The 9,464-nt window shown below is 40.5% G+C and overlaps 1 protein-coding gene across 1 annotated transcript in view; it reads right to left on the bottom strand.

Moving 5' to 3' along the window:
• Positions 1 to 7,573: 7,573 nt before the first annotated feature.
• The window catches only part of ZNF346 (zinc finger protein 346), a 31,999-nt gene continuing 30,108 nt past the window's right edge, over positions 7,574 to 9,464 (bottom strand). Inside the window, exon 6 of the transcript XR_001941028.1 lies at positions 7,574 to 7,584. The gene's annotated coding sequence lies outside the window, so the exon portion shown is untranslated. The remainder of the gene's footprint in view (positions 7,585 to 9,464) is intronic.

Here is a 9,464-nt window from a genome sequence, read left to right as displayed (position 1 = left end):
AATAAAACTTACAACACATTCAGTTATAAAATAATTGGGGATGGGGATAGGCAGAGCAATTAGCTGTCAATCTATCCATTTGTTCTACATCCTGCATGTTATTTTTATAACAGTACAGAAATAAAACAGGATATTCACGTATTATTACAGTTATTACAGCTGTAATCACATCCAATTGCTATAGTTTGAGGAGAATCTAAAGAAACATGCCTTCTGCACCTTTTAATACATTATTGAACAAGCAGAATCCTATGTAGTTTTCCACTGAACAAATTTAGGTACTTTTCCCTTACAAGGCCAAGCAACAGGTCCACTTTAATGTCCATCAGTGTCAGTCCCGTATACTTACCATCCCTTCATTCCATAACTACTTAGTTCAGTCACGGGAAAGAAAACTACATGGGTATGGGGGAGCATAGAATATCTGTCAGGTCTTTTAATGCTGTTAGAGATCTCCTAAGTCATCACCAGGACAGGAAGCGGCATGAGATGGGCCCAGTGAGGATACAACGCTTCCCTACTGTACCAAAAAATAGTTTTTAGCTGGTGTTGGGCTTTAACGCCCATACAACTACCATTCACAATGCTGAGTTACAAAGGAGCCACAGAAGGAAAAGTATAGTCCAATTGGTGAGGATAGATCATTTTTGGTAATTTTATTTTTACATGTAGGCTCTCCCCTATTTTTACGATTGTATTAATATAAAGGATTACTGGATTATCCAGTAGACGAAAGGCAGAATAACCACTACCCGCACTCTACCTCCCTGCTTAACAACTCCTAAGATATCAGGGTGAACATAATTTTTTACTGCGCCAAACAATCCATAGACTTTTATTGTGAGAAGGAACATTAAAGTAGAACAACCATTGTGTACTACTGCAAAGCAGGAAGCAAAGGATGTCAATGTAATATACGAAAATATGGCTGTCCCCATGTAAACATATAATTTATCATTAAAAACTCAAATTGGGTATTTTGAACACAGACAGTTATACTAATCTAATTTCTGTCACACGTATATAAAAAAAACAAAAAAAACAAACAAACTTTCAGAACACAATACATTCCCTTTAAGAGATTCTGTCACTTTCCCCATTCAGAACAAAGTGACAGTGTTGGTGAAACGGGCCCCCTGAGCCAATGATACCTGTCCAGCATTTACCTGCTCCTTTTGCCTTCATAGCCAGCACCAACATACCCTGCTTTAGAGCCTACATAGAGCGTAGACACAGTCCCCTCTGTCTTAAAACACTGCTCAGGCCTGGTGATTAGAAGCTAGACCGCAGCACTCTCACATGAGACAAAGTCACTAGCTCCCGCATAACCAAAAGAAATGTGTCATTGGTGCTGGCTGAGATGGAGAAAGGGGCAGCGGGGGGGGGAACCACTGGAGAGGTATCAGTGGATTGGGGGACCTTTTCACTGACATGGTCAGTTTGCCCCAATGAGCAAAGTGATAAAGTCTCTTTAAGCAACTGAACTATAAAACTGATCTTCACAGTCTTGAGTAATGGTTTCTAGCGTGAACCTATAAAATTTAACGGAGAACAGGGGTGCCACCTTGTGGTAATTTGCAACGGAACAACTTTTTACTCCAAATAAAGTTAATCTAGCAGAACAGCAATTTTTGTTACTGGATATTAATATTTACAAAAGCTTCTGCTTACACAAAAGAGCAGGATTGATCAAAACTGGAGCAGACAAAATCTGGAACAGTTGCCCATAGTAACCAATCAGCTTCTCTCGTTAGTTTGTTCAGTGAAGCTTTGAAAATAAAAGATAGAAGATGCTCCAGTTTTGATAAACCGTCCTATTTGAATGCAATACTGTAAATAAGCGTGAAATGAGTAACCTATTAATTTGCACCATAGATTATTTGATGTCAGTTCTGCACACTGTGTGTGGCGTAGACAGATCTATTTAGGCTAGGAATATTTCATCTTAGACTGGAAATATCTCCTAAAATCACCCTTTCAGCTAAAGCTAAACAGGTGATTCTTTATTCTCAAAGACAAAGAATCTTTTTTTTATTGTTGCTGCAGGAGATTGTTAGTTCAATAGTATCTGCTATGCACTTAAATTGCAGCATTGTGTGATTGTGAAAGATTGATGGCTCACTTGCACTGCTGAGAATCCCTTATGTAACTGTACGTATGAAAAGTATTATGATACAAAGATTATTCTCCAAATGTCCCTATTTGGAGCTATTTCCACTAGCATTAGGATCGCTCTATAGAAGGAGAGCTGATGGATAAAGGTCTAGTGTTTGCAAGATGTGTAGATATAAGCAGCTTCAGTAAATCTTCAAGTGAAGAGCCAAGCATGTTACACTTTGCGTCCTAACCATCTACATCTAAAATCAGTCTATGAAAGATATATTCCTAAACAGACCCTGTGATCACATGATCACATGATCACTTGGACACAAAAGCATACCTGCTAAAAAACACAGAATCAATAAATTTACCTTTCCAGTGGCTCGTGTCTTAAAATGCTGCCACTTTACTGAAAAAATTCAACTCTTCAACCCACTGCACACTGTGGTCTCTTCTGCTGGCTTGCATGTCCGGTATTGACATACAAGCAGGCACACGAAACCAGAGTGCAGCGGAGTCAGCAGGTATTCAACACACCCGGAGGTGTGGAATACTTGCAGGGGCTGATGAACAGCCATGCGGTGGCATTCCAAAACATGGACCTCTGGGAAGGTTGTATATATTGCTGCCTCTTTTAGCATCTCTGCATTTGTGTACACATGAGCTTGTGCAGACCGGTCACTTTAAAGCTAGAACAGTTATGGTATAAAACCTGACGTATCTATGTGTTCTTATAAGTAGTTGAATCATTTCCCTACAATCACCAATTAGATTCAAACTTTCAGGAACAGTTTGAATCTGATTAGTCGCTCAAATGTAACTTTATTTCCGAGTAGTAACGCCCTATTCAAACCAGATCCATTGCAATCCATTTTTTTCAATGGATGTCAACAGAAGCCAACCCCCAAAAAATGAATGGGTGTGAATGGGACCAGTTAACACAGCTCCATTCGCTTACACTGAAAAAAGTAGAGCATGCACTTCTTTCAGTGCAACGTAATGCAACGGTGTGAACTAGCCTCATTCACACCCATTCACTTTTCGGTGCCCTTGCGTTTGCATCCATTGGAAAACCGATCACAGCGCAATGGATTGGAAGGTGCAATCGCAAGTCAAAGGACCCTCTGTTGACATACGATTACCTTCTGATTTTGGTGTGAACGGACCCTAACACTTTAGAAAATGTCTCCATGATGACAGAGACAGCAATAAAAATACATTTTCCGGGATAACAGGAAAAGGTTAAAATCTCCTAATGTTTGTATTGCTCTCTGTGGCTTCCTTCACTTGTGCCTACTGGTTCCTCATTTCTTGTCCTGGTGTCATATGGATGTTATTGAGAGTGACTCTGCCTCAATAGACTCAGTACCAACTGGAGACAGCAACAAAAACATTTAAGAGGTTCTAATCCTTCCCCACTCTTCTAATTCTAAAAACACAATTGGGCTGAAGTTGGACTTTTAAATGACTAACTGAAAAGTCTGAGGAATTGTCCAATATCTATGTTATGTAAATGAGCTCGTGGACGGGATGGTAAAAAAAAGAAGAACTATCCCTTCTTTCCCTTCCTTCTTGTGTTACACAAAAGTGGGAAAGAAGAGGATAGTTCTTTCTCTTTTGTGCCACATTCACACCTGTTTTTATTGGTGTGGAGATGGCCACCAAGCAAGCACAGGATGTTTTGCTGTGGGTGGAGGATGGGATTGACAGTTACATTTTATGGACCATTTAATGTGAATCAGTACAATATGAACATTGCTTTGTTTATTGCCCTCCTCAGTGAGTGACTAAATTCTAAAAAAAAAAAAAAAGAAATGCATCAGATCTGTGCTCTGGGAGTAACCAATTCCTGTTCAAATACTGTTTCCACAGGATAGGAACAGATCGAGGGCTGAGGTCAGGCAACACATTCATTTTCTTTTCCAAATCTTTCATTCCACAGCACTGAAGCAGCCAAAAACGACACTGAACTGTTGACCTTAGTAACCTTGCCTAAAGTAATGGTAGTCCTCAGGTCCTGTCAGGTCTTTAGGAGCATAGCTATGTGGTGCATAAGGAGACAGAGAGGGTAATCCCGAACCAAATCCAGACGACATCTGTGGCATAGGTTCTAGCCTGGGTGGAGCTGGAGGAAAATCGTCATAAGGTGCTGAATAAAAGCCAGCCGATGAAAAATTACTTGCTGAAGAGGAGATTCCGGATGGCGTAAAATGACTTGAAGAGGAGATTCTGGATGGTGGAAAATGACTTGAAGAGGAGATTCCAGATGGTGGAAAATGACTTGAAGAGGAGATTCCGGATGGTGAAAAATTACTTGAAGAGGAGATTCTGGATGAGGAAAAAGGAGTTGCTGAAGAGGAGATTCTGGATGAGGAAAAAGGAGTTGCTGAAGAGGAGATTCTGGATGAGGAAAAAGGAGTTGCTGAAGAGGAGATTCTAGATGTTGAAAAAGGAGTTGCTGAAGAGGAGATTCTAGATGTTGAAAAAGGAGTTGCTGAAGAGGAGATTCTGGATGACTGATCTCTAGCTGAATAAGGACCAATAGAATTTGATGCTGAAAATCTGTCCACAGGTGTATTTGCGTCCGACATTACACTGGTTAAAGAAACACAGAACATAAATTGAAAAAGGAAACCATGTACAGAGTTCAAGCAGATAAACCTGAAGAATGAATAGGATTTTTGTACTTGTGGTAAAATCATTTTCTCTATTGTGTACTGAGGGACAAAGCTTCATAGTAAGAAGACTATGTCTATACCACTATTTTACCTAAGGAGAAATGGCACATAGAAACCTGAGGGCCAGCCCCATTGAGACTAAAACCCCTCCCACCTACAAAGAGAGAACCAGCAGCGTATGAGGGGAGGGAAAAGAAAAAAAGAAGATCAAAAAATAAAATCAAAGGGCAATACATGGCTGCTTTCAGAACCTCTTAAATAAAACCAGCATCTGTGGAGGTAGATAAGTCAAGTTTGTAAAACATAGAGAAAGTATAAACAATAGGCCAGGTCACAGCTGTAAAATCCGGCACAGGGACCTGGTGATGAAAACCAAAAAGCACTCACTGCCCTAGTGGAGTGGGTTTTAATAGGAAAAAGTCACTTTATCGGTCAATTCACAGGCCTGTACAGCAACTTGTCGAATCCACTTAGAAATAGTGGATCTGGAATCTGGAGAACCTGTTTAAAGGACCTCCTGGAATGACAAAAAAAAACCGGAATCTGTCTGCCTAAGCAGTGGCAGAAAATTAGGCAGGAAAGTTAAAATAATGGTTGGGGCAACAGTGCCTGGCCACCTGACAGAAACAGAAGTGCTCACTACTCCCCCCCTTATACAACCCGAGAGTGAATAAAGTGGAGAGTTCCCCATGTACAAAATTAAAACCCAGATTCCAGATAAATTATATAAAAAGGTACATAAGCCAGTTCAGAATAAAAATGAGAGATTTTAGTCACCCACAAAATCCTTGTCATTTCATGCCGGCCGGCTTCCTGACGAGTACTCGCCCAAATACTTTGTATCGGGGCATCCCTAGTAACTAAGAAATGTTGCAGGTATGCTACAAAGCTGAATCCTCAAAAGGACTTACCCTTAAAACAAAATACCATAACATATACAAGAATGAATTTACAGTACATAGCGATAAGATATGCAGATGCACATTTGGGACAATAGGTAGTGGAATAACAGGGTGGTGTGTTCTGTTTTTATGTGATTCTATATTATTTTATGTTATTCTAAGTTTATAGTTCAGAAAATATATTACCAAAAAATATATAATCGTCTCTATAGCAACGGACATAATACAAATAATAATGTACAAGTTAATTTACATTTTTCTACTTTATCAGCCCATACAAGCAAGTCTAGTGATGAAGCTATATAGTATCATGACAACTTTAGTCATGATTGCAGATCATAATCACCAAACATGTACATCTTCTAATCACTGCATATTGGATGACTTCCACACGGGTAAACATATGACAAGGTGGGAATTGTAAGAAACAAAAAAAAAAAAACCCAGAACTAGATGTGGGACGTTTTTACTACGGATGCACCGATACTTGGCATTTTCATGAGAACTACCAGGGTTGCAGCTGGGACCTAGCTCTGGCGCTCCACCACTGAAATCATTAGTTTGTATTGTTTTAGAAAAACTGTCACATGGCAATAAACAAAAATGTATCAGTACTTGGACAAGTATCAGTACTTGTACTTGCAATAATAGTATCGGTGCATCCCTTTATTTATAAAAACAAAATCATACATTATAACAGATGTACAAATCCCAGGAGCTCCGTATGCTCCTTACAAATGACAGCTGCTGCTTAACTTTTGAGTTTTTCTCTAGTCTGGGAGCTCGAAAAGTATCGGTACTTGTACCGAGTACGGTACTTGGTTTCGGTGCTATCCCTAGTTTTTACATATGCTGCAGACACACTCTAATAGGATCCACTTACCTATTCTGATGATCACGTTTTTCAGTGCAAAGATGTCTTGGTCATTATAGTAGGGGCTTATGGACCTCGTCATCAAAATACACTTCTGCCCCTGAGGGGCAACCGGCTTTTGGAAGGGCCCTGAAACAGTGAGGTCAATGAGGAAGCTTTAGTGGAAACTTGAGATATTGTTTTGCCCCAACTACAGCACTAGGAACAACTTTGCAGTGAAAATTTGGTAGCGGGCTATTTAACAGAACTACATGTGAAATTACTGACCCCCTCCAAAGCGCTATAGTTTGATTAAACACATGTGCAGAGGGAAACAGGATGTAATCAATCCCCCATAGAAAAAACACATGGAAATCTACCAATGCCTATGTTGCCAATTGCCTTCCCCATAATGCAATCAAGTGTATTGTAGGCAGGAAGAAGGGATGCCTCCGAACAGCATTTTTCTACTGCCATCTGTCTAGACAGCACTGTATCTGATACTTTCGGGATATAAATCTAAATGGATTAGAATGGATCATAAAGCACATGTACTCAGTGCCCATGAAAAAACTAGTCTGATCCAAAAGAAGAGCCACTGTAGCTCAAATGACTGAAAAGGGTAATGTTGGTACTGATAGAAAGGTGTCTGAAAACACAGTGCATCACAGTTTGCGGTGTATGGGGCTGCGTTGGCAGAACGGTCAGGGTGCCCATGCTGACCCGTGTTCTCCACCAAAAGTGCCTACAACGGGCATGTGAGCATCAGAACTGAACCATGCAGCAATGGGAAAAGGTGATTAGGTCTGATGAATCATGCTTTCTTTCCCAACATGTGGATGCGGGTGCTTAAGGGTTACTCACCTGGGGAAGCATTATGGGAAAAAGGCACGCCAGCGGAGGCAGTGTGATGGTTTGGGCAATGTTCTGCTGGAGAACCTTGGGTCCTGCTATTCATGTGGAAGTTACTTTGACAAATACCACCTACCTAAACAATGTTGCTGACCAAGTACAACCCTTCATGGAAACAAAATTCCTTGATGGCAGTAGCCTCTTTCAGCATGATAATGCGCCCTGGCGCACTTCAAAAATGGTTCAAAAATAGTTTGAGAAACACAACAAGTTTGAGGTATTGACCTGGCCTCCCAACTCTACAGATATCAATTCAATCAAGCATCTGTGGGATGTGCTAGAAAAGAATGTCTGATCCATGGATGCCGCCAACAGCTTATTGCAGAGGTTCTATCGAAAGCTCCCACTCCTCGAGTTCCCCAACTGCCTGACTTCCGGTTAAGTTAGAACTAAGAGGTTTACCCAAGAAAGCTCTTCTGCACGAGCGCCAGCCGCGGCATTGCACTATACACATACACCACTGCAAGAAAGTATTAAAATGAACTAGGATCACACTAATCCAGCACGTTATTAATCTCAGGTGCCCCACTCAAGCGGCGGCCATATTGAGTAGGGCACCCTAGATAAATAACGTGCTGGATTAGTATGATCCTAGTTCATTTTAATACTTCATTGCTGTGGTGTATGTGTATAGGGCAATGCCGCGGCTGGCGCTCGTGCAGAAGAGCTTTCTTGGGCAAACCTCTTAGTTCTAACTAGACCGGAAGTCAGGCAGTTGGATAACTTGATAAGTTGGAACTTTCGAACACAGTTGTTGGCAACATGGATGCCGCCAACAACTGTGTTCCAGTGCATTTTTTTTCAAAGTCTAAATGGATTCCCTAATGTGTTCTGGTGTGTTTGCAATAATTTTGGTCCGTGCCAGAGCAGAGAAAATAGTGCAAACATTCTGGAACTGAATGCAGTTGTCTCAACTAGCCTTGCTTTTTATCAAAGGAATGAATGAGGATGCGTTTGTGGACCAGACAAACAAAAACGTTCTGGTCTGGATCTGGTCCGGCCATGGTGTGAATGGGCTCTTAAAGAATCTGCCACTGATTGCTAAGTGCCGCATACCACAGCATGCCTTCAAAGGTCTTGTGGAGTCCATGCCTCGAAGGGTCAGGGATGTTTTGATGGCAAAAAAGGGATCGACTCAATTTTAGGTGGGTAGTCATAATGTTATAGTTGATCGGTGTGTATTAAATTGACTCAACCATACAACTTGATTGAAATCGGTGAAGACATTTTTTTTTTAAAGCCAGCAAGCCATAATGAGCCTTTGGTGCTTATTTAGGGCTCAACAAGAAAGTAAGAAAAAAAAAAAAGGTGCCAAAACATGTCCCTTCTTCATACCCAACTGGCAATAACAGGAATCAAGTTCATTAAAAAGTTTGCATACAGTTCTGCGGTCACGTTGGCCATACAATATTATTCTGTTGATCTGTCCCAACAAAAATTCATATGAAACAGTTATATGAAACATATGAAACAGATATAAGGTAAGTGCAGCGCGCACTGAGGTTAATTGCATGTTTTGAATTACTATTTTATTTATGTAAATAATTAGTAATAAGTTGAGACACATGGAAGAATTCACTAAGAGTTCATGCTTTCATTCATAAATGGATGTATTTTTATGTGTCCCTGTATAGTGGAGGCACACATGCAGCCCTGAAAGGACAGATTTTGGTTAAGTGTTAGGGTTCCAGTTAAAAATTAAAAGGTACATTTTAGAGGGTTGGTTAGAGGTTTGCATACTTCTAGGAGGGAAAGGTTAGGTTTCAGAGCCAGATTGACAGTTGGATAGGTTAGAGGTCAGGGACATTTATGCTCACTGCAATCTTTACATTTTTTTGGCGACAAAAACCTCCATACTGAAAACCGAGCAGGGAGTTCCCAGAGTAAAAATCTAAATCTGAGTGATAACGATTAACCTAATATATAAAACTTGAAAATGTAATTTCTCCGCTATTCTTTGAACGGAGATATTTAACCTCTGACAGTTAGGGGTTATAGCACCACCTTCAGTAGGATTTT

This window comes from Nanorana parkeri, unplaced genomic scaffold (genome assembly GCF_000935625.1).
Source record: "Nanorana parkeri isolate BGI_ZX_2015 unplaced genomic scaffold, ASM93562v1 scaffold87, whole genome shotgun sequence".
Classification (NCBI taxonomy): Eukaryota; Metazoa; Chordata; class Amphibia; order Anura; family Dicroglossidae; genus Nanorana; species Nanorana parkeri.
Note: the sequence above shows the minus strand (reverse complement) of the source record. Positions and strands in the feature narration are given on the sequence as shown.